General features: G+C 63.7%; 1 long non-coding RNA gene across 1 annotated transcript in view; it reads left to right on the forward strand.

Annotated features, from left to right (window-relative positions):
• The first annotated feature begins 412 nt into the window (after nt 1-412).
• LOC142864838 (uncharacterized) overlaps nt 413-25,095 on the forward strand; it is a 92,567-nt gene continuing 67,884 nt past the window's right edge. The window contains exon 1 of the long non-coding RNA XR_012915141.1: nt 413-442. This is a non-coding gene — a long non-coding RNA (uncharacterized LOC142864838). The remainder of the gene's footprint in view (nt 443-25,095) is intronic.

Consider the following 25,095-nt stretch of genomic DNA (forward strand, 5'->3'; position numbering starts at 1 on the left):
CAAGTCCACACCCGAGGGTGGTTGGGGTCCAATCCAGCCCCGGGCCAGGCCCAGGCCCCTTGGACTGGGCCACAGGAGGACACAGAGCAGGGTCCCGGCAACCACGGTAGCGGTGCCGGCAGTTCTCCAAGGGCTTGGGGGTTTTCCAGAGGTGGGAGATGGAGGGGACTGATCTCTTCAGCGGCCCCCAAACCACCTCGCCCCACCGCAGCCATGGGACACATCCTGAGAGACGCCCCTACACTCGCTCCCCTCCCCCACGCGCTGTGCCCCAGCCCTGGCCCTGGGGAATAGGCGGCAGCCCGCCCACCCACAGGGCGGGGGGCGCAGCTGAAAGGGGTTGTGCGGGAGGGCGGCCCCTGGCTGGGGTCAAAGGGTGAGCGCGCGTGCGCAGTCAGCAGCGGCGCGCTGGGGGTGGGGGTGGGTAGGTGAAGGAGGCGAGGTGAGGGGAGGAGGGGGGCTGGAAGGTTTCCACCTTGGCAGGTCCAGCCGTCGAGGCGCATCGTGTGTGTGCGTGTGTGTGTGTGTGTGTGTGTGTGTGTGTGTGTGTGGACAGCCCCCCACCCCACCCCACCCCGCCCCGTCCCTCACCTCAGTCGGGTCAGCGCCATCGCGGGGAAGCGCGGTGAGGCTGGCTTCTTGAGCGGGGCAGGGGCGCCCTCCGCCGTCTACGGCCACACCACCCCGAACGCGCCCCGTCTCGTCTGATCTCCGAAGCTAAGCAGCATCGGGCCTGGCTAGTACTTGGATGGGAGACCGCCTGGGCATCCCGGGGGGTGCCGTAGGCTTTTTTTTTTTTTTTTTTTTTTTTTGCCTGTTGCTCTGTCCCCTTGCTGGGAGCGCGGCCGGGCGGCGGTCCGGCGGATCACCCCCACCCTCAGCGCCCGCCGCGGTGCCTGCCGCCCCAGCCCGCACCGTGGGGCCTCCTTCTTGTCCCAAGCCGCGACACCGCCGCCACGCGGCAGCATGCGTGGCATCTGGACTGTCAGGTCTCACACCAAAGGTCTGCTCTGTGGGAACCGACACGCTGGAGGAAAACTCGAGAGTCTGAGAGGGGAGGGAGCTCCGGAAGGATTCCAGGATGTCATTTTGAGCGAGTATGTCACCAGAACTCGTCCCGTTGCTTTTGGGGTTCTGTGGGCTACACGTAGGAATCTCTGGTGGTGGCACTGGAGGTTGGGGGATCCGGAGTCACACCCAGACCTGCTCGACAGGCCTCCTTTTACTTTTCTTTTCGGATTCATTTTCTTAGAAAGTGTCTCTTATCTCTATTATTGCATTTTCTTTTCTCTCTCTTTTCAAGCAGATGATGGGAGTACAAGTATTGAGGTGACATGTGTTGCCCGTGCCCCCCTCCCCCCTGTTTCCTTATTTATTTCTCATTTTCTCCCAGCGGATTGTGGGGGTACCAATGTTCAGGTCGGGTGCATTGCTCTTTCCCCGCCTCCCCCCTCGGGGCAGAGCTTCAAGTGCGCCCATCCCCCAGGCGGTGCGCACCCACCCCCTCCCTAATGGATGTGTATGCCCACCCCCTCCCCACGCCCGCCCGACACCCACCCGATGAAGGTGATTCCTCTGTGTCCACTTAGGTGTCCATCCGTTCCTACCAATTTGCCGGTGAGCGCGCGCACGTGGTGCTCGTGTGTCCATGCTTGGGATACCTGGCCTACTGGAACGGGTTCCAGCTCTGGCCAGGAGAGCACGAGAGGTGCCCTCTCACCGCTGCTCCTCACAGCCGAGTAGCACTCCGTGGTGTCCACGCGCCACATGTTATTAATGCACTCCTGGATGGATGGGCACTCGGGTCGCTTCCACATCTTTGCGATTGTGAATTGTGCCCTAACTGTCACCCTACCCCTTACCCAGCCCGACTCCTCTGCCCCTGCCTGACGCGCTCCTCCCCAGCCAGGCCCGTCACTGTCCTCGGCCCCTGCCCCTGGCTGACCGGCTCCTTCCCGCCCCGTCACCGTCACCGTCACCGTCACCGTCCTCTGCCCCTGCCTGACAGGCTCCTCCCCGCCCGGCCCACCACCCGGGCCACTGCCTGACTGGCTCCTCCCCGGCCAGGCCCGTCGCTGTCCTGGGCCCCTGCCTGACACGCTCCTCCCCGCCCGTCACCGTCCTCGGCCCCTGCCTGACCGGCCCCTCCGTCGCCTGGGCCTTCCAGGGGCTTGGTGTGGACGCTGATTCCAGGAAGCCCTCCAGGAACCCGGCAGCAGGGCGGCCGCAGCAGTCTGGCACAGGCATGGCTAAGTCGCCTGCCGGGGACGTGCCCCCGCTGTGCCTGTGCCGCGGGGGCCCAGCCTGGTGTCTTCCCTGAGGCCCTGGGGCTGCCGCTCCCCGCAAGGGGAGAGCCGCGGAGGTGGGGACCGCCTCCTGATGGGGACGGACACGCAGCTCTCCACGTCGGATTCCGGGGCCCTCTGTCCTGCCTGAAGGCCCAGCTGGCCTGCGGGTCCTTAGAGTGGCAGAAACATCCTCAAACTGATATTGCGAGTCCGGTGGTTGTCTGCACTTTTGTGCTGGGCACCCCAGGGAGGCCCAGGGGCTGGCTGGACAACGCGGTCTGCTCTGGGGCTTTGGAGGAGCAACCGATGCCCTGTGGATTTTGGTAGCAGCGTCCGAGGTGTCTCTGAGCCCTGCGCCATGTCGGGGAGGAGGTGGGAGGGGCCGCGATCTGCAGTCGTGTTCCCGGGGTGGCACGGCATGTGGCTTCTTCCACAGGCTGCCTGGCCTGGGCTCCCCGCACCTGGGCTTTTGGAGGACTGGCCCTGTTCTTGCCAAGGCTTCCTGCAGGGACCTGGAGCTGGGAGGTTGCATCTCCCAGCCCTGGGTCGGGCAGAGCCCCAGCGGGCCATGCCCACAACCTCTCTCAGCACGGGTCCCCCAGAAGGCTCCTTTGGGACCAGGATTCTCCTGCGGGTGACTTCTTAAAGTCTGGCCCCTGGATGGAGGGGTACCAGGAGTAGAGGAGCCGGAAGCGGAAGGGGGTGCCCATGCGAGGGGACATTTTCAGGCCAAGTCCCAGCTTCAGCCTGATCCTCCTGGGAACCCCGGGGTGTACATCACACCCCCTGGTTGTCCCGCTCTGAGACAAGGAGCCGGGCTTCTTCGCATTCCCACTGCAGCCAGTCGTGGGCTGAGGACACCTGGGGCGTTGGGAACTCCCTGGCTTCTCTTTGGATTACCATTTGGAGCTGCTTGGGAATTGTGCCGCCACACACACCCGAGTGCAGGTGTCTTCTGCACAGACTGCGGGCCTCGCTCTTCTGAATGCCACTGGCTCGCCACCCACCCACGGGTGAACCTGGTCAGGGTACTTTCTCTAAGGAGCAGACTCTGATCCGGGCGGGCTACCGGTGTTTATGTTTGCTCGTTTCTTTCTTCCATTTCGGGAAAGGCTTCCTTACTGGGTTTGGAAATCTCCTATGCCTTTCCTCGCCTATTCTGTCAGCTTTCAAATTCTCTTTCAGTTGCCACCCTCACAGATGGATTAGGAAACTCTTTTCGGTGCATTCATTAGTGAAATGACCTCAAGGAAGCTCGAATCCAATGTCTAACCGCCGCCGACTTTTAGCAAGTCCACACCCGAGGGTGGTTGGGGTCCAATCCAGCCCCGGGCCAGGCCCAGGCCCCTTGGACTGGGCCACAGGAGGACACAGAGCAGGGTCCCGGCAACCACGGTAGCGGTGCCGGCAGTTCTCCAAGGGCTTGGGGGTTTTCCAGAGGTGGGAGATGGAGGGGACTGATCTCTTCAGCGGCCCCCAAACCACCTCGCCCCACCGCAGCCATGGGACACATCCCGAGAGACGCCCCTACACTCGCTCCCCTCCCCCACGCGCTGTGCCCCAGCCCTGGCCCTGGGGAATAGGCGGCAGCCCGCCCACCCACAGGGCGGGGGGCGCAGCTGAAAGGGGTTGTGCGGGAGGGCGGCCCCTGGCTGGGGTCAAAGGGTGAGCGCGCGTGCGCAGTCAGCAGCGGCGCGCTGGGGGTTGGGGCGGGTAGGTGAAGGAGGCGAGGCGAGGTGAGGGGAGGAGGGGGGCTGGAAGGTTTCCACCTTGGCAGGTCCAGCCGTGGAGGCGCATCGTGTGTGTGCGTGTGCGTGTGCGTGTGTGTGTGTGTGTGTGTGTGTGTGTGTGTGAGTGTGGACAGCCCCCCACCCCACCCCACCCCGCCCCGTCCCTCACCTCAGTCGGGTCAGCGCCATCGCGGGGAAGCGCGGTGAGGCTGGCTTCTTGAGCGGGACAGGGGCGCCCTCCGCCGTCTACGGCCACACCACCCCGAACGCGCCCTGTCTCGTCTGATCTCCGAAGCTAAGCAGCATCGGGCCTGCCTAGTACTTGGATGGGAGACCGCCTGGGCATCCCGGGGGGTGCCGTAGGCTTTTTTTTTTTTTTTGCCTGTTGCTCTGTCCCCTTGCTGGGAGCGCGGCCGGGCGGCGGTCCGGCGGATCACCCCCACCCTCAGCGCCCGCCGCGGTGCCTGCCGCCCCAGCCCGCACCGTGGGGCCTCCTTCTTGTCCCAAGCCGCGACACCGCCGCCAAGCGGCAGCATGCGTGGCATCTGGACTGTCAGGTCTCACACCAAAGGTCTGCTCTGTGGGAACCGACACGCTGGAGGAAAACTCGAGAGTCTGAGAGGGGAGGGAGCTCCGGAAGGATTCCAGGATGTCATTTTGAGCGAGTATGTCACCAGAACTCGTCCCGTTGCTCTTGGGGTTCTGTGGGCTACACGTAGGAATCTCTGGTGGTGGCACTGGAGGTTGGGGGATCCGGAGTCACACCCAGACCTGCTCGACAGGCCTCCTTTTACTTTTCTTTTCGGATTCATTTTCTTAGAAAGTGTCTCTTATCTCTATTATTGCATTTTCTTTTCTCTCTCTTTTCAAGCAGATGATGGGAGTACAAGTATTGAGGTGACATGTGTTGCCCGTGCCCCCCTCCCCCCTGTTTCCTTATTTATTTCTCATTTTCTCCCAGCGGATTGTGGGGGTACCAATGTTCAGGTCGGGTGCATTGCTCTTTCCCCGCCTCCCCCCTCGGGGCAGAGCTTCAAGTGCGCCCATCCCCCAGGCGGTGCGCACCCACCCCCTCCCTAATGGATGTGTATGCCCACCCCCTCCCCACGCCCGCCCGACACCCACCCGATGAAGGTGATTCCTCTGTGTCCACTTAGGTGTCCATCCGTTCCTACCAATTTGCCGGTGAGCGCGCGCACGTGGTGCTCGTGTGTCCATGCTTGGGATACCTGGCCTACTGGAACGGGTTCCAGCTCTGGCCAGGAGAGCACGAGAGGTGCCCTCTCACCGCTGCTCCTCACAGCCGAGTAGCACTCCGTGGTGTCCACGCGCCACATGTTATTAATGCACTCCTGGATGGATGGGCACTCGGGTCGCTTCCACATCTTTGCGATTGTGAATTGTGCCCTAACTGTCACCCTACCCCTTACCCAGCCCGACTCCTCTGCCCCTGCCTGACGCGCTCCTCCCCAGCCAGGCCCGTCACTGTCCTCGGCCCCTGCCCCTGGCTGACCGGCTCCTTCCCGCCCCGTCACCGTCACCGTCACCCTCACCGTCCTCTGCCCCTGCCTGACAGGCTCCTCCCCGCCCGGCCCACCACCCGGGCCACTGCCTGACTGGCTCCTCCCCGGCCAGGCCCGTCGCTGTCCTGGGCCCCTGCCTGACACGCTCCTCCCCGCCCGTCACCGTCCTCGGCCCCTGCCTGACCGGCCCCTCCGTCGCCTGGGCCTTCCAGGGGCTTGGTGTGGACGCTGATTCCAGGAAGCCCTCCAGGAACCCGGCAGCAGGGCGGCCGCAGCAGTCTGGCACAGGCATGGCTAAGTCGCCTGCCGGGGACGTGCCCCCGCTGTGCCTGTGCCGCGGGGGCCCAGCCTGGTGTCTTCCCTGAGGCCCTGGGGCTGCCGCTCCCCGCAAGGGGAGAGCCGCGGAGGTGGGGACCGCCTCCTGATGGGGACGTACACGCAGCTCTCCACGTCGGATTCCGGGGCCCTCTGTCCTGCCTGAAGGCCCAGCTGGCCTGCGGGTCCTTAGAGTGGCAGAAACATCCTCAAACTGATATTGCGAGTCCGGTGGTTGTCTGCACTTTTGTGCTGGGCACCCCAGGGAGGCCCAGGGGCTGGCTGGACAACGCGGTCTGCTCGGGGGCTTTGGAGGAGCAACCGATGCCCTGTGGATTTTGGTAGCAGCGTCCGAGGTGTCTCTGAGCCCTGCGCCATGTCGGGGAGGAGGTGGGAGGGGCCGCGACCTGCAGTCGTGTTCCCGGGGTGGCACGGCATGTGGCTTCTTCCACAGGCTGCCTGGCCTGGGCTCCCCGCACCTGGGCCTTTGGAGGACTGGCCCTGTTCTTGCCAAGGCTTCCTGCAGGGACCCGGAGCTGGGAGGTTGCATCTCCCAGCCCTGGGTCGGGCAGAGCCCCAGCGGGCCATGCCCACAACCTCTCTCAGCACGGGTCCCCCAGAAGGCTCCTTTGGGACCAGGATTCTCCTGCGGGTGACTTCTTAAAGTCTGGCCCCTGGATGGAGGGGCACCAGGAGTAGAGGAGCCGGAAGCGGAAGGGGGTGCCCATGCGAGGGGACATTTTCAGGCCAAGTCCCAGCTTCAGCCTGATCCTCCTGGGAACCCCGGGGTGTACATCACACCCCCTGGTTGTCCCGCTCTGAGACAAGGAGCCGGGCTTCTTCGCATTCCCACTGCAGCCAGTCGTGGGCTGAGGACACCTGGGGCGTTGGGAACTCCCTGGCTTCTCTTTGGATTACCATTTGGAGCTGCTTGGGAATTGTGCCGCCACACACACCCGAGTGCAGGTGTCTTCTGCACAGACTGCGGGCCTCGCTCTTCTGAATGCCACTGGCTCGCCACCCACCCACGGGTGAACCTGGTCAGGGTACTTTCTCTAAGGAGCAGACTCTGATCCGGGCGGGCTACCGGTGTTTGTGTTTGCTCGTTTCTTTCTTCCATTTCGGGAAAGGCTTCCTTACTGGGTTTGGAAATCTCCTATGCCTTTCCTCGCCTATTCTGTCAGCTTTCAAATTCTCTTTCAGTTGCCACCCTCACAGATGGATTAGGAAACTCTTTTCGGTGCATTCATTAGTGAAATGACCTCAAGGAAGCTCGAATCCAATGTCTAACCGCCGCCGACTTTTAGCAAGTCCACACCCGAGGGTGGTTGGGGTCCAATCCAGCCCCGGGCCAGGCCCAGGCCCCTTGGACTGGGCCACAGGAGGACACAGAGCAGGGTCCCGGCAACCACGGTAGCGGTGCCGGCAGTTCTCCAAGGGCTTGGGGGTTTTCCAGAGGTGGGAGATGGAGGGGACTGATCTCTTCAGCGGCCCCCAAACCACCTCGCCCCACCGCAGCCATGGGACACATCCTGAGAGACGCCCCTACACTCGCTCCCCTCCCCCACGCGCTGTGCCCCAGCCCTGGCCCTGGGGAATAGGCGGCAGCCCGCCCACCCACAGGGCGGGGGGCGCAGCTGAAAGGGGTTGTGCGGGAGGGCGGCCCCTGGCTGGGGTCAAAGGGTGAGCGCGCGTGCGCAGTCAGCAGCGGCGCGCTGGGGGTGGGGGCGGGTAGGTGAAGGAGGCGAGGTGAGGGGAGGAGGGGGGCTGGAAGGTTTCCACCTTGGCAGGTCCAGCCGTCGAGGCGCATCGTGTGTGTGCGTGTGTGTGTGTGTGTGTGTGTGTGTGTGTGTGTGTGGACAGCCCCCCACCCCACCCCACCCCGCCCCGTCCCTCACCTCAGTCGGGTCAGCGCCATCGCGGGGAAGCGCGGTGAGGCTGGCTTCTTGAGCGGGGCAGGGGCGCCCTCCGCCGTCTACGGCCACACCACCCCGAACGCGCCCCGTCTCGTCTGATCTCCGAAGCTAAGCAGCATCGGGCCTGCCTAGTACTTGGATGGGAGACCGCCTGGGCATCCCGGGGGGTGCCGTAGGCTTTTTTTTTTTTTTTTGCCTGTTGCTCTGTCCCCTTGCTGGGAGCGCGGCCGGGCGGCGGTCCGGCGGATCACCCCCACCCTCAGCGCCCGCCGCGGTGCCTGCCGCCCCAGCCCGCACCGTGGGGCCTCCTTCTTGTCCCAAGCCGCGACACCGCCGCCACGCGGCAGCATGCGTGGCATCTGGACTGTCAGGTCTCACACCAAAGGTCTGCTCTGTGGGAACCGACACGCTGGAGGAAAACTCGAGAGTCTGAGAGGGGAGGGAGCTCCGGAAGGATTCCAGGATGTCATTTTGAGCGAGTATGTCACCAGAACTCGTCCCGTTGCTCTTGGGGTTCTGTGGGCTACACGTAGGAATCTCTGGTGGTGGCACTGGAGGTTGGGGGATCCGGAGTCACACCCAGACCTGCTCGACAGGCCTCCTTTTACTTTTCTTTTCGGATTCATTTTCTTAGAAAGTGTCTCTTATCTCTATTATTGCATTTTCTTTTCTCTCTCTTTTCAAGCAGATGATGGGAGTACAAGTATTGAGGTGACATGTGTTGCCCGTGCCCCCCTCCCCCCTGTTTCCTTATTTATTTCTCATTTTCTCCCAGCGGATTGTGGGGGTACCAATGTTCAGGTCGGGTGCATTGCTCTTTCCCCGCCTCCCCCCTCGGGGCAGAGCTTCAAGTGCGCCCATCCCCCAGGCGGTGCGCACCCACCCCCTCCCTAATGGATGTGTATGCCCACCCCCTCCCCACGCCCGCCCGACACCCACCCGATGAAGGTGATTCCTCTGTGTCCACTTAGGTGTCCATCCGTTCCTACCAATTTGCCGGTGAGCGCGCGCACGTGGTGCTCGTGTGTCCATGCTTGGGATACCTGGCCTACTGGAACGGGTTCCAGCTCTGGCCAGGAGAGCACGAGAGGTGCCCTCTCACCGCTGCTCCTCACAGCCGAGTAGCACTCCGTGGTGTCCACGCGCCACATGTTATTAATGCACTCCTGGATGGATGGGCACTCGGGTCGCTTCCACATCTTTGCGATTGTGAATTGTGCCCTAACTGTCACCCTACCCCTTACCCAGCCCGACTCCTCTGCCCCTGCCTGACGCGCTCCTCCCCAGCCAGGCCCGTCACTGTCCTCGGCCCCTGCCCCTGGCTGACCGGCTCCTTCCCGCCCCGTCACCGTCACCGTCACCGTCACCGTCCTCTGCCCCTGCCTGACAGGCTCCTCCCCGCCCGGCCCACCACCCGGGCCACTGCCTGACTGGCTCCTCCCCGGCCAGGCCCGTCGCTGTCCTGGGCCCCTGCCTGACACGCTCCTCCCCGCCCGTCACCGTCCTCGGCCCCTGCCTGACCGGCCCCTCCGTCGCCTGGGCCTTCCAGGGGCTTGGTGTGGACGCTGATTCCAGGAAGCCCTCCAGGAACCCGGCAGCAGGGCGGCCGCAGCAGTCTGGCACAGGCATGGCTAAGTCGCCTGCCGGGGACGTGCCCCCGCTGTGCCTGTGCCGCGGGGGCCCAGCCTGGTGTCTTCCCTGAGGCCCTGGGGCTGCCGCTCCCCGCAAGGGGAGAGCCGCGGAGGTGGGGACCGCCTCCTGATGGGGACGTACACGCAGCTCTCCACGTCGGATTCCGGGGCCCTCTGTCCTGCCTGAAGGCCCAGCTGGCCTGCGGGTCCTTAGAGTGGCAGAAACATCCTCAAACTGATATTGCGAGTCCGGTGGTTGTCTGCACTTTTGTGCTGGGCACCCCAGGGAGGCCCAGGGGCTGGCTGGACAACGCGGTCTGCTCGGGGGCTTTGGAGGAGCAACCGATGCCCTGTGGATTTTGGTAGCAGCGTCCGAGGTGTCTCTGAGCCCTGCGCCATGTCGGGGAGGAGGTGGGAGGGGCCGCGACCTGCAGTCGTGTTCCCGGGGTGGCACGGCATGTGGCTTCTTCCACAGGCTGCCTGGCCTGGGCTCCCCGCACCTGGGCCTTTGGAGGACTGGCCCTGTTCTTGCCAAGGCTTCCTGCAGGGACCCGGAGCTGGGAGGTTGCATCTCCCAGCCCTGGGTCGGGCAGAGCCCCAGCGGGCCATGCCCACAACCTCTCTCAGCACGGGTCCCCCAGAAGGCTCCTTTGGGACCAGGATTCTCCTGCGGGTGACTTCTTAAAGTCTGGCCCCTGGATGGAGGGGCACCAGGAGTAGAGGAGCCGGAAGCGGAAGGGGGTGCCCATGCGAGGGGACATTTTCAGGCCAAGTCCCAGCTTCAGCCTGATCCTCCTGGGAACCCCGGGGTGTACATCACACCCCCTGGTTGTCCCGCTCTGAGACAAGGAGCCGGGCTTCTTCGCATTCCCACTGCAGCCAGTCGTGGGCTGAGGACACCTGGGGCGTTGGGAACTCCCTGGCTTCTCTTTGGATTACCATTTGGAGCTGCTTGGGAATTGTGCCGCCACACACACCCGAGTGCAGGTGTCTTCTGCACAGACTGCGGGCCTCGCTCTTCTGAATGCCACTGGCTCGCCACCCACCCACGGGTGAACCTGGTCAGGGTACTTTCTCTAAGGAGCAGACTCTGATCCGGGCGGGCTACCGGTGTTTGTGTTTGCTCGTTTCTTTCTTCCATTTCGGGAAAGGCTTCCTTACTGGGTTTGGAAATCTCCTATGCCTTTCCTCGCCTATTCTGTCAGCTTTCAAATTCTCTTTCAGTTGCCACCCTCACAGATGGATTAGGAAACTCTTTTCGGTGCATTCATTAGTGAAATGACCTCAAGGAAGCTCGAATCCAATGTCTAACCGCCGCCGACTTTTAGCAAGTCCACACCCGAGGGTGGTTGGGGTCCAATCCAGCCCCGGGCCAGGCCCAGGCCCCTTGGACTGGGCCACAGGAGGACACAGAGCAGGGTCCCGGCAACCACGGTAGCGGTGCCGGCAGTTCTCCAAGGGCTTGGGGGTTTTCCAGAGGTGGGAGATGGAGGGGACTGATCTCTTCAGCGGCCCCCAAACCACCTCGCCCCACCGCAGCCATGGGACACATCCTGAGAGACGCCCCTACACTCGCTCCCCTCCCCCACGCGCTGTGCCCCAGCCCTGGCCCTGGGGAATAGGCGGCAGCCCGCCCACCCACAGGGCGGGGGGCGCAGCTGAAAGGGGTTGTGCGGGAGGGCGGCCCCTGGCTGGGGTCAAAGGGTGAGCGCGCGTGCGCAGTCAGCAGCGGCGCGCTGGGGGTGGGGGCGGGTAGGTGAAGGAGGCGAGGTGAGGGGAGGAGGGGGGCTGGAAGGTTTCCACCTTGGCAGGTCCAGCCGTCGAGGCGCATCGTGTGTGTGCGTGTGTGTGTGTGTGTGTGTGTGTGTGTGTGTGTGTGGACAGCCCCCCACCCCACCCCACCCCGCCCCGTCCCTCACCTCAGTCGGGTCAGCGCCATCGCGGGGAAGCGCGGTGAGGCTGGCTTCTTGAGCGGGGCAGGGGCGCCCTCCGCCGTCTACGGCCACACCACCCCGAACGCGCCCCGTCTCGTCTGATCTCCGAAGCTAAGCAGCATCGGGCCTGCCTAGTACTTGGATGGGAGACCGCCTGGGCATCCCGGGGGGTGCCGTAGGCTTTTTTTTTTTTTTTTGCCTGTTGCTCTGTCCCCTTGCTGGGAGCGCGGCCGGGCGGCGGTCCGGCGGATCACCCCCACCCTCAGCGCCCGCCGCGGTGCCTGCCGCCCCAGCCCGCACCGTGGGGCCTCCTTCTTGTCCCAAGCCGCGACACCGCCGCCACGCGGCAGCATGCGTGGCATCTGGACTGTCAGGTCTCACACCAAAGGTCTGCTCTGTGGGAACCGACACGCTGGAGGAAAACTCGAGAGTCTGAGAGGGGAGGGAGCTCCGGAAGGATTCCAGGATGTCATTTTGAGCGAGTATGTCACCAGAACTCGTCCCGTTGCTCTTGGGGTTCTGTGGGCTACACGTAGGAATCTCTGGTGGTGGCACTGGAGGTTGGGGGATCCGGAGTCACACCCAGACCTGCTCGACAGGCCTCCTTTTACTTTTCTTTTCGGATTCATTTTCTTAGAAAGTGTCTCTTATCTCTATTATTGCATTTTCTTTTCTCTCTCTTTTCAAGCAGATGATGGGAGTACAAGTATTGAGGTGACATGTGTTGCCCGTGCCCCCCTCCCCCCTGTTTCCTTATTTATTTCTCATTTTCTCCCAGCGGATTGTGGGGGTACCAATGTTCAGGTCGGGTGCATTGCTCTTTCCCCGCCTCCCCCCTCGGGGCAGAGCTTCAAGTGCGCCCATCCCCCAGGCGGTGCGCACCCACCCCCTCCCTAATGGATGTGTATGCCCACCCCCTCCCCACGCCCGCCCGACACCCACCCGATGAAGGTGATTCCTCTGTGTCCACTTAGGTGTCCATCCGTTCCTACCAATTTGCCGGTGAGCGCGCGCACGTGGTGCTCGTGTGTCCATGCTTGGGATACCTGGCCTACTGGAACGGGTTCCAGCTCTGGCCAGGAGAGCACGAGAGGTGCCCTCTCACCGCTGCTCCTCACAGCCGAGTAGCACTCCGTGGTGTCCACGCGCCACATGTTATTAATGCACTCCTGGATGGATGGGCACTCGGGTCGCTTCCACATCTTTGCGATTGTGAATTGTGCCCTAACTGTCACCCTACCCCTTACCCAGCCCGACTCCTCTGCCCCTGCCTGACGCGCTCCTCCCCAGCCAGGCCCGTCACTGTCCTCGGCCCCTGCCCCTGGCTGACCGGCTCCTTCCCGCCCCGTCACCGTCACCGTCACCGTCACCGTCCTCTGCCCCTGCCTGACAGGCTCCTCCCCGCCCGGCCCACCACCCGGGCCACTGCCTGACTGGCTCCTCCCCGGCCAGGCCCGTCGCTGTCCTGGGCCCCTGCCTGACACGCTCCTCCCCGCCCGTCACCGTCCTCGGCCCCTGCCTGACCGGCCCCTCCGTCGCCTGGGCCTTCCAGGGGCTTGGTGTGGACGCTGATTCCAGGAAGCCCTCCAGGAACCCGGCAGCAGGGCGGCCGCAGCAGTCTGGCACAGGCATGGCTAAGTCGCCTGCCGGGGACGTGCCCCCGCTGTGCCTGTGCCGCGGGGGCCCAGCCTGGTGTCTTCCCTGAGGCCCTGGGGCTGCCGCTCCCCGCAAGGGGAGAGCCGCGGAGGTGGGGACCGCCTCCTGATGGGGACGTACACGCAGCTCTCCACGTCGGATTCCGGGGCCCTCTGTCCTGCCTGAAGGCCCAGCTGGCCTGCGGGTCCTTAGAGTGGCAGAAACATCCTCAAACTGATATTGCGAGTCCGGTGGTTGTCTGCACTTTTGTGCTGGGCACCCCAGGGAGGCCCAGGGGCTGGCTGGACAACGCGGTCTGCTCGGGGGCTTTGGAGGAGCAACCGATGCCCTGTGGATTTTGGTAGCAGCGTCCGAGGTGTCTCTGAGCCCTGCGCCATGTCGGGGAGGAGGTGGGAGGGGCCGCGACCTGCAGTCGTGTTCCCGGGGTGGCACGGCATGTGGCTTCTTCCACAGGCTGCCTGGCCTGGGCTCCCCGCACCTGGGCCTTTGGAGGACTGGCCCTGTTCTTGCCAAGGCTTCCTGCAGGGACCCGGAGCTGGGAGGTTGCATCTCCCAGCCCTGGGTCGGGCAGAGCCCCAGCGGGCCATGCCCACAACCTCTCTCAGCACGGGTCCCCCAGAAGGCTCCTTTGGGACCAGGATTCTCCTGCGGGTGACTTCTTAAAGTCTGGCCCCTGGATGGAGGGGCACCAGGAGTAGAGGAGCCGGAAGCGGAAGGGGGTGCCCATGCGAGGGGACATTTTCAGGCCAAGTCCCAGCTTCAGCCTGATCCTCCTGGGAACCCCGGGGTGTACATCACACCCCCTGGTTGTCCCGCTCTGAGACAAGGAGCCGGGCTTCTTCGCATTCCCACTGCAGCCAGTCGTGGGCTGAGGACACCTGGGGCGTTGGGAACTCCCTGGCTTCTCTTTGGATTACCATTTGGAGCTGCTTGGGAATTGTGCCGCCACACACACCCGAGTGCAGGTGTCTTCTGCACAGACTGCGGGCCTCGCTCTTCTGAATGCCACTGGCTCGCCACCCACCCACGGGTGAACCTGGTCAGGGTACTTTCTCTAAGGAGCAGACTCTGATCCGGGCGGGCTACCGGTGTTTATGTTTGCTCGTTTCTTTCTTCCATTTCGGGAAAGGCTTCCTTACTGGGTTTGGAAATCTCCTATGCCTTTCCTCGCCTATTCTGTCAGCTTTCAAATTCTCTTTCAGTTGCCACCCTCACAGATGGATTAGGAAACTCTTTTCGGTGCATTCATTAGTGAAATGACCTCAAGGAAGCTCGAATCCAATGTCTAACCGCCGCCGACTTTTAGCAAGTCCACACCCGAGGGTGGTTGGGGTCCAATCCAGCCCCGGGCCAGGCCCAGGCCCCTTGGACTGGGCCACAGGAGGACACAGAGCAGGGTCCCGGCAACCACGGTAGCGGTGCCGGCAGTTCTCCAAGGGCTTGGGGGTTTTCCAGAGGTGGGAGATGGAGGGGACTGATCTCTTCAGCGGCCCCCAAACCACCTCGCCCCACCGCAGCCATGGGACACATCCTGAGAGACGCCCCTACACTCGCTCCCCTCCCCCACGCGCTGTGCCCCAGCCCTGGCCCTGGGGAATAGGCGGCAGCCCGCCCACCCACAGGGCGGGGGGCGCAGCTGAAAGGGGTTGTGCGGGAGGGCGGCCCCTGGCTGGGGTCAAAGGGTGAGCGCGCGTGCGCAGTCAGCAGCGGCGCGCTGGGGGTGGGGGCGGGTAGGTGAAGGAGGCGAGGTGAGGGGAGGAGGGGGGCTGGAAGGTTTCCACCTTGGCAGGTCCAGCCGTCGAGGCGCATCGTGTGTGTGCGTGTGTGTGTGTGTGTGTGTGTGTGTGTGTGTGTGTGGACAGCCCCCCACCCCACCCCACCCCGCCCCGTCCCTCACCTCAGTCGGGTCAGCGCCATCGCGGGGAAGCGCGGTGAGGCTGGCTTCTTGAGCGGGGCAGGGGCGCCCTCCGCCGTCTACGGCCACACCACCCCGAACGCGCCCCGTCTCGTCTGATCTCCGAAGCTAAGCAGCATCGGGCCTGCCTAGTACTTGGATGGGAGACCGCCTGGGCATCCCGGGGGGTGCCGTAGGCTTTTTTTTTTTTTTTTGCCTGTTGCTCTGTCCCCTTGCTGGGAGCGGCGGTCCGGCGGATCACCCCCACCCTCAGCGCCCGCCGCGGTGCCTGCCGCCCCAGCCCGCACCGTGGGGCCTCCTTCTTGTCCCAAGCCGCGACACCGCCGCCAAGCGGCAGCATGCGTGGCATCTGGACTGTCAGGTCTCACACCAAAGGTCTGCTCTGTGGGAACCGACACGCTGGAGGAAAACTCGAGAGTCTGAGAGGGGAGGGAGCTCCGGAAGGATTCCAGGATGTCATTTTGAGCGAGTATGTCACCAGAACTCGTCCCGTTGCTCTTGGGGTTCTGTGGGCTACACGTAGGAATCTCTGGTGGTGGCACTGGAGGTTGGGGGATCCGGAGTCACACCCAGACCTGCTCGACAGGCCTCCTTTTACTTTTCTTTTCGGATTCATTTTCTTAGAAAGTGTCTCTTATCTCTATTATTGCATTTTCTTTTCTCTCTCTTTTCAAGCAGATGATGGGAGTACAAGTATTGAGGTGACATGTGTTGCCCGTGCCCCCCTCCCCCCTGTTTCCTTATTTATTTCTCATTTTCTCCCAGCGGATTGTGGGGGTACCAATGTTCAGGTCGGGTGCATTGCTCTTTCCCCGCCTCCCCCCTCGGGGCAGAGCTTCAAGTGCGCCCATCCCCCAGGCGGTGCGCACCCACCCCCTCCCTAATGGATGTGTATGCCCACCCCCTCCCCACGCCCGCCCGACACCCACCCGATGAAGGTGATTCCTCTGTGTCCACTTAGGTGTCCATCCGTTCCTACCAATTTGCCGGTGAGCGCGCGCACGTGGTGCTCGTGTGTCCATGCTTGGGATACCTGGCCTACTGGAACGGGTTCCAGCTCTGGCCAGGAGAGCACGAGAGGTGCCCTCTCACCGCTGCTCCTCACAGCCGAGTAGCACTCCGTGGTGTCCACGCGCCACATGTTATTAATGCACTCCTGGATGGATGGGCACTCGGGTCGCTTCCACATCTTTGCGATTGTGAATTGTGCCCTAACTGTCACCCTACCCCTTACCCAGCCCGACTCCTCTGCCCCTGCCTGACGCGCTCCTCCCCAGCCAGGCCCGTCACTGTCCTCGGCCCCTGCCCCTGCCTGACCGGCTCCTTCCCGCCCCGTCACCGTCACCGTCACCGTCACCGTCCTCTGCCCCTGCCTGACAGGCTCCTCCCCGCCCGGCCCACCACCCGGGCCACTGCCTGACTGGCTCCTCCCCGGCCAGGCCCGTCGCTGTCCTGGGCCCCTGCCTGACACGCTCCTCCCCGCCCGTCACCGTCCTCGGCCCCTGCCTGACCGGCCCCTCCGTCGCCTGGGCCTTCCAGGGGCTTGGTGTGGACGCTGATTCCAGGAAGCCCTCCAGGAACCCGGCAGCAGGGCGGCCGCAGCAGTCTGGCACAGGCATGGCTAAGTCGCCTGCCGGGGACGTGCCCCCGCTGTGCCTGTGCCGCGGGGGCCCAGCCTGGTGTCTTCCCTGAGGCCCTGGGGCTGCCGCTCCCCGCAAGGGGAGAGCCGCGGAGGTGGGGACCGCCTCCTGATGGGGACGTACACGCAGCTCTCCACGTCGGATTCCGGGGCCCTCTGTCCTGCCTGAAGGCCCAGCTGGCCTGCGGGTCCTTAGAGTGGCAGAAACATCCTCAAACTGATATTGCGAGTCCGGTGGTTGTCTGCACTTTTGTGCTGGGCACCCCAGGGAGGCCCAGGGGCTGGCTGGACAACGCGGTCTGCTCGGGGGCTTTGGAGGAGCAACCGATGCCCTGTGGATTTTGGTAGCAGCGTCCGAGGTGTCTCTGAGCCCTGCGCCATGTCGGGGAGGAGGTGGGAGGGGCCGCGACCTGCAGTCGTGTTCCCGGGGTGGCACGGCATGTGGCTTCTTCCACAGGCTGCCTGGCCTGGGCTCCCCGCACCTGGGCCTTTGGAGGACTGGCCCTGTTCTTGCCAAGGCTTCCTGCAGGGACCCGGAGCTGGGAGGTTGCATCTCCCAGCCCTGGGTCGGGCAGAGCCCCAGCGGGCCATGCCCACAACCTCTCTCAGCACGGGTCCCCCAGAAGGCTCCTTTGGGACCAGGATTCTCCTGCGGGTGACTTCTTAAAGTCTGGCCCCTGGATGGAGGGGCACCAGGAGTAGAGGAGCCGGAAGCGGAAGGGGGTGCCCATGCGAGGGGACATTTTCAGGCCAAGTCCCAGCTTCAGCCTGATCCTCCTGGGAACCCCGGGGTGTACATCACACCCCCTGGTTGTCCCGCTCTGAGACAAGGAGCCGGGCTTCTTCGCATTCCCACTGCAGCCAGTCGTGGGCTGAGGACACCTGGGGCGTTGGGAACTCCCTGGCTTCTCTTTGGATTACCATTTGGAGCTGCTTGGGAATTGTGCCGCCACACACACCCGAGTGCAGGTGTCTTCTGCACAGACTGCGGGCCTCGCTCTTCTGAATGCCACTGGCTCGCCACCCACCCACGGGTGAACCTGGTCAGGGTACTTTCTCTAAGGAGCAGACTCTGATCCGGGCGGGCTACCGGTGTTTGTGTTTGCTCGTTTCTTTCTTCCATTTCGGGAAAGGCTTCCTTACTGGGTTTGGAAATCTCCTATGCCTTTCCTCGCCTATTCTGTCAGCTTTCAAATTCTCTTTCAGTTGCCACCCTCACAGATGGATTAGGAAACTCTTTTCGGTGCATTCATTAGTGAAATGACCTCAAGGAAGCTCGAATCCAATGTCTAACGGCCGCCGACTTTTAGCAAGTCCACACCCGAGGGTGGTTGGGGTCCAATCCAGCCCCGGGCCAGGCCCAGGCCCCTTGGACTGGGCCACAGGAGGACACAGAGCAGGGTCCCGGCAACCACGGTAGCGGTGCCGGCAGTTCTCCAAGGGCTTGGGGGTTTTCCAGAGGTGGGAGATGGAGGGGACTGATCTCTTCAGCGGCCCCCAAACCACCTCGCCCCACCGCAGCCATGGGACACATCCTGAGAGACGCCCCTACACTCGCTCCCCTCCCCCACGCGCTGTGCCCCAGCCCTGGCCCTGGGGAATAGGCGGCAGCCCGCCCACCCACAGGGCGGGGGGCGCAGCTGAAAGGGGTTGTGCGGGAGGGCGGCCCCTGGCTGGGGTCAAAGGGTGAGCGCGCGTGCGCAGTCAGCAGCGGCGCGCTGGGGGTGGGGGCGGGTAGGTGAAGGAGGCGAGGTGAGGGGAGGAGGGGGGCTGGAAGGTTTCCACCTTGGCAGGTCCAGCCGTCGAGGCGCATCGTGTGTGTGCGTGTGTGTGTGTGTGTGTGTGTGTGTGTGTGTGTGTGGACAGCCCCCCACCCCACCCCACCCCGCCCCGTCCCTCACCTCAGTCGGGTCAGCGCCATCGCGGGGAAGCGCGGTGAGGCTGGCTTCTTGAGCGGGGCAGGGGCGCCCTCCGCCGTCTACGGCCACACCACCCCGAACGCGCCCCGTCTCGTCTGATCTCCGAAGCTAAGCAGCATCGGGCCTGGCTAGTACTTGGATGGGAGACCGCCTGGGCATCCCGGGGGGTGCCGTAGGCTTTTTTTTTTTTTTTTGCCTGTTGCTCTGTCCCCTTGCTGGGAGCGGCGGTCCGGCGGATCACCCCCACCCTCAGCGCCCGCCGCGGTGCCTGCCGCCCCAGCCCGCACCGTGGGGCCTCCTTCTTGTCCCAAGCCGCGACACCGCCGCCACGCGGCAGCATGCGTGGCATCTGGACTGTCAGGTCTCACACCAAAGGTCTGCTCTGTGGGAACCGACACGCTGGAGGAAAACTCGAGAGTCTGAGAGGGGAGGGAGCTCCGGAAGGATTCCAGGATGTCATTTTGAGCGAGTATGTCACCAGAACTCGTCCCGTTGCTCTTGGGGTTCTGTGGGCTACACGTAGGAATCTCTGGTGGTGGCACTGGAGGTTGGGGGATCCGGAGTCACACCCAGACCTGCTCGACAGGCCTCCTTTTACTTTTCTTTTCGGATTCATTTTCTTAGAAAGTGTCTCTTATCTCTATTATTGCATTTTCTTTTCTCTCTCTTTTCAAGCAGATGATGGGAGTACAAGTATTGAGGTGACATGTGTTGCCCGTGCCCCCCTCCCCCCTGTTTCCTTATTTATTTCTCATTTTCTCCCAGCGGATTGTGGGGGTACCAATGTTCAGGTCGGGTGCATTGCTCTTTCCCCGCCTCCCCCCTCGGGGCAGAGCTTCAAGTGCGCCCATCCCCCAGGCGGTGCGCACCCACCCCCTCCCTAATGGATGTGTATGCCCACCCCCTCCCCACGCCCGCCCGACACCCACCCGATGAAGGTGATTCCTCTGTGTCCACTTAGGTGTCCATCCGTTCCTACCAATTTGCCGGTGAGCGCGCGCACGTGGTGCTCGTGTGTCCATGCTTGGGATACCTGGCCTACTGGAACGGGTTCCAGCTCTGGCCAGGAGAGCACGAGAGGTGCCCTCTCACCGCTGCTCCTCACAGCCGAGTAGCACTCCGTGGTGTCCACGCGCCACATGTTATTAATGCACTCCTGGATGGATGGGCACTCGGGTCGCTTCCACATCTTTGCGATTGTGAATTGTGCCCTAACTGTCACCCTACCCCTTACCCAGCCCGACTCCTCTGCCCCTGCCTGACGCGCTCCTCCCCAGCCAGGCCCGTCACTGTCCTCGGCCCCTGCCCCTGCCTGACCGGCTCCTTCCCGCCCCGTCACCGTCACCGTCACCGTCACCGTCCTCTGCCCCTGCCTGACAGGCTCCTCCCCGCCCGGCCCACCACCCGGGCCACTGCCTGACTGGCTCCTCCCCGGCCAGGCCCGTCGCTGTCCTGGGCCCCTGCCTGACACGCTCCTCCCCGCCCGTCACCGTCCTCGGCCCCTGCCTGACCGGCCCCTCCGTCGCCTGGGCCTTCCAGGGGCTTGGTGTGGACGCTGATTCCAGGAAGCCCTCCAGGAACCCGGCAGCAGGGCGGCCGCAGCAGTCTGGCACAGGCATGGCTAAGTCGCCTGCCGGGGACGTGCCCCCGCTGTGCCTGTGCCGCGGGGGCCCAGCCTGGTGTCTTCCCTGAGGCCCTGGGGCTGCCGCTCCCCGCAAGGGGAGAGCCGCGGAGGTGGGGACCGCCTCCTGATGGGGACGTACACGCAGCTCTCCACGTCGGATTCCGGGGCCCTCTGTCCTGCCTGAAGGCCCAGCTGGCCTGCGGGTCCTTAGAGTGGCAGAAACATCCTCAAACTGATATTGCGAGTCCGGTGGTTGTCTGCACTTTTGTGCTGGGCACCCCAGGGAGGCCCAGGGGCTGGCTGGACAACGCGGTCTGCTCGGGGGCTTTGGAGGAGCAACCGATGCCCTGTGGATTTTGGTAGCAGCGTCCGAGGTGTCTCTGAGCCCTGCGCCATGTCGGGGAGGAGGTGGGAGGGGCCGCGACCTGCAGTCGTGTTCCCGGGGTGGCACGGCATGTGGCTTCTTCCACAGGCTGCCTGGCCTGGGCTCCCCGCACCTGGGCCTTTGGAGGACTGGCCCTGTTCTTGCCAAGGCTTCCTGCAGGGACCCGGAGCTGGGAGGTTGCATCTCCCAGCCCTGGGTCGGGCAGAGCCCCAGCGGGCCATGCCCACAACCTCTCTCAGCACGGGTCCCCCAGAAGGCTCCTTTGGGACCAGGATTCTCCTGCGGGTGACTTCTTAAAGTCTGGCCCCTGGATGGAGGGGCACCAGGAGTAGAGGAGCCGGAAGCGGAAGGGGGTGCCCATGCGAGGGGACATTTTCAGGCCAAGTCCCAGCTTCAGCCTGATCCTCCTGGGAACCCCGGGGTGTACATCACACCCCCTGGTTGTCCCGCTCTGAGACAAGGAGCCGGGCTTCTTCGCATTCCCACTGCAGCCAGTCGTGGGCTGAGGACACCTGGGGCGTTGGGAACTCCCTGGCTTCTCTTTGGATTACCATTTGGAGCTGCTTGGGAATTGTGCCGCCACACACACCCGAGTGCAGGTGTCTTCTGCACAGACTGCGGGCCTCGCTCTTCTGAATGCCACTGGCTCGCCACCCACCCACGGGTGAACCTGGTCAGGGTACTTTCTCTAAGGAGCAGACTCTGATCCGGGCGGGCTACCGGTGTTTGTGTTTGCTCGTTTCTTTCTTCCATTTCGGGAAAGGCTTCCTTACTGGGTTTGGAAATCTCCTATGCCTTTCCTCGCCTATTCTGTCAGCTTTCAAATTCTCTTTCAGTTGCCACCCTCACAGATGGATTAGGAAACTCTTTTCGGTGCATTCATTAGTGAAATGACCTCAAGGAAGCTCGAATCCAATGTCTAACGGCCGCCGACTTTTAGCAAGTCCACACCCGAGGGTGGTTGGGGTCCAATCCAGCCCCGGGCCAGGCCCAGGCCCCTTGGACTGGGCCACAGGAGGACACAGAGCAGGGTCCCGGCAACCACGGTAGCGGTGCCGGCAGTTCTCCAAGGGCTTGGGGGTTTTCCAGAGGTGGGAGATGGAGGGGACTGATCTCTTCAGCGGCCCCCAAACCACCTCGCCCCACCGCAGCCATGGGACACATCCTGAGAGACGCCCCTACACTCGCTCCCCTCCCCCACGCGCTGTGCCCCAGCCCTGGCCCTGGGGAATAGGCGGCAGCCCGCCCACCCACAGGGCGGGGGGCGCAGCTGAAAGGGGTTGTGCGGGAGGGCGGCCCCTGGCTGGGGTCAAAGGGTGAGCGCGCGTGCGCAGTCAGCAGCGGCGCGCTGGGGGTGGGGGCGGGTAGGTGAAGGAGGCGAGGTGAGGGGAGGAGGGGGGCTGGAAGGTTTCCACCTTGGCAGGTCCAGCCGTCGAGGCGCATCGTGTGTGTGCGTGTGTGTGTGTGTGTGTGTGTGTGTGTGTGTGTGTGGACAGCCCCCCACCCCACCCCACCCCGCCCCGTCCCTCACCTCAGTCGGGTCAGCGCCATCGCGGGGAAGCGCGGTGAGGCTGGCTTCTTGAGCGGGGCAGGGGCGCCCTCCGCCGTCTACGGCCACACCACCCCGAACGCGCCCCGTCTCGTCTGATCTCCGAAGCTAAGCAGCATCGGGCCTGGCTAGTACTTGGATGGGAGACCGCCTGGGCATCCCGGGGGGTGCCGTAGGCTTTTTTTTTTTTTTTTGCCTGTTGCTCTGTCCCCTTGCTGGGAGCGGCGGTCCGGCGGATCACCCCCACCCTCAGCGCCCGCCGCGGTGCCTGCCGCCCCAGCCCGCACCGTGGGGCCTCCTTCTTGTCCCAAGCCGCGACACCGCCGCCACGCGGCAGCATGCGTGGCATCTGGACTGTCAGGTCTCACACCAAAGGTCTGCTCTGTGGGAACCGACACGCTGGAGGAAAACTCGAGAGTCTGAGAGGGGAGGGAGCTCCGGAAGGATTCCAGGATGTCATTTTGAGCGAGTATGTCACCAGAACTCGTCCCGTTGCTCTTGGGGTTCTGTGGGCTACACGTAGGAATCTCTGGTGGTGGCACTGGAGGTTGGGGGATCCGGAGTCACACCCAGACCTGCTCGACAGGCCTCCTTTTACTTTTCTTTTCGGATTCATTTTCTTAGAAAGTGTCTCTTATCTCTATTATTGCATTTTCTTTTCTCTCTCTTTTCAAGCAGATGATGGGAGTACAAGTATTGAGGTGACATGTGTTGCCCGTGCCCCCCTCCCCCCTGTTTCCTTATTTATTTCTCATTTTCTCCCAGCGGATTGTGGGGGTACCAATGTTCAGGTCGGGTGCATTGCTCTTTCCCCGCCTCCCCCCTCGGGGCAGAGCTTCAAGTGCGCCCATCCCCCAGGCGGTGCGCACCCACCCCCTCCCTAATGGATGTGTATGCCCACCCCCTCCCCACGCCCGCCCGACACCCACCCGATGAAGGTGATTCCTCTGTGTCCACTTAGGTGTCCATCCGTTCCTACCAATTTGCCGGTGAGCGCGCGCACGTGGTGCTCGTGTGTCCATGCTTGGGATACCTGGCCTACTGGAACGGGTTCCAGCTCTGGCCAGGAGAGCACGAGAGGTGCCCTCTCACCGCTGCTCCTCACAGCCGAGTAGCACTCCGTGGTGTCCACGCGCCACATGTTATTAATGCACTCCTGGATGGATGGGCACTCGGGTCGCTTCCACATCTTTGCGATTGTGAATTGTGCCCTAACTGTCACCCTACCCCTTACCCAGCCCGACTCCTCTGCCCCTGCCTGACGCGCTCCTCCCCAGCCAGGCCCGTCACTGTCCTCGGCCCCTGCCCCTGCCTGACCGGCTCCTTCCCGCCCCGTCACCGTCACCGTCACCGTCACCGTCCTCTGCCCCTGCCTGACAGGCTCCTCCCCGCCCGGCCCACCACCCGGGCCACTGCCTGACTGGCTCCTCCCCGGCCAGGCCCGTCGCTGTCCTGGGCCCCTGCCTGACACGCTCCTCCCCGCCCGTCACCGTCCTCGGCCCCTGCCTGACCGGCCCCTCCGTCGCCTGGGCCTTCCAGGGGCTTGGTGTGGACGCTGATTCCAGGAAGCCCTCCAGGAACCCGGCAGCAGGGCGGCCGCAGCAGTCTGGCACAGGCATGGCTAAGTCGCCTGCCGGGGACGTGCCCCCGCTGTGCCTGTGCCGCGGGGGCCCAGCCTGGTGTCTTCCCTGAGGCCCTGGGGCTGCCGCTCCCCGCAAGGGGAGAGCCGCGGAGGTGGGGACCGCCTCCTGATGGGGACGTACACGCAGCTCTCCACGTCGGATTCCGGGGCCCTCTGTCCTGCCTGAAGGCCCAGCTGGCCTGCGGGTCCTTAGAGTGGCAGAAACATCCTCAAACTGATATTGCGAGTCCGGTGGTTGTCTGCACTTTTGTGCTGGGCACCCCAGGGAGGCCCAGGGGCTGGCTGGACAACGCGGTCTGCTCGGGGGCTTTGGAGGAGCAACCGATGCCCTGTGGATTTTGGTAGCAGCGTCCGAGGTGTCTCTGAGCCCTGCGCCATGTCGGGGAGGAGGTGGGAGGGGCCGCGACCTGCAGTCGTGTTCCCGGGGTGGCACGGCATGTGGCTTCTTCCACAGGCTGCCTGGCCTGGGCTCCCCGCACCTGGGCCTTTGGAGGACTGGCCCTGTTCTTGCCAAGGCTTCCTGCAGGGACCCGGAGCTGGGAGGTTGCATCTCCCAGCCCTGGGTCGGGCAGAGCCCCAGCGGGCCATGCCCACAACCTCTCTCAGCACGGGTCCCCCAGAAGGCTCCTTTGGGACCAGGATTCTCCTGCGGGTGACTTCTTAAAGTCTGGCCCCTGGATGGAGGGGCACCAGGAGTAGAGGAGCCGGAAGCGGAAGGGGGTGCCCATGCGAGGGGACATTTTCAGGCCAAGTCCCAGCTTCAGCCTGATCCTCCTGGGAACCCCGGGGTGTACATCACACCCCCTGGTTGTCCCGCTCTGAGACAAGGAGCCGGGCTTCTTCGCATTCCCACTGCAGCCAGTCGTGGGCTGAGGACACCTGGGGCGTTGGGAACTCCCTGGCTTCTCTTTGGATTACCATTTGGAGCTGCTTGGGAATTGTGCCGCCACACACACCCGAGTGCAGGTGTCTTCTGCACAGACTGCGGGCCTCGCTCTTCTGAATGCCACTGGCTCGCCACCCACCCACGGGTGAACCTGGTCAGGGTACTTTCTCTAAGGAGCAGACTCTGATCCGGGCGGGCTACCGGTGTTTGTGTTTGCTCGTTTCTTTCTTCCATTTCGGGAAAGGCTTCCTTACTGGGTGTGGAAATCTCCTATGCCTTTCCTCGCCTATTCTGTCAGCTTTCAAATTCTCTTTCAGTTGCCACCCTCACAGATGGATTAGGAAACTCTTTTCGGTGCATTCATTAGTGAAATGACCTCAAGGAAGCTCGAATCCAATGTCTAACCGCCGCCGACTTTTAGCAAGTCCACACCCGAGGGTGGTTGGGGTCCAATCCAGCCCCGGGCCAGGCCCAGGCCCCTTGGACTGGGCCACAGGAGGACACAGAGCAGGGTCCCGGCAACCACGGTAGCGGTGCCGGCAG

The sequence above is a fragment of the Microcebus murinus genome, chromosome 27 (genome assembly GCF_040939455.1).
Source record: "Microcebus murinus isolate Inina chromosome 27, M.murinus_Inina_mat1.0, whole genome shotgun sequence".
NCBI lineage: Eukaryota > Metazoa > Chordata > Mammalia > Primates > Cheirogaleidae > Microcebus > Microcebus murinus.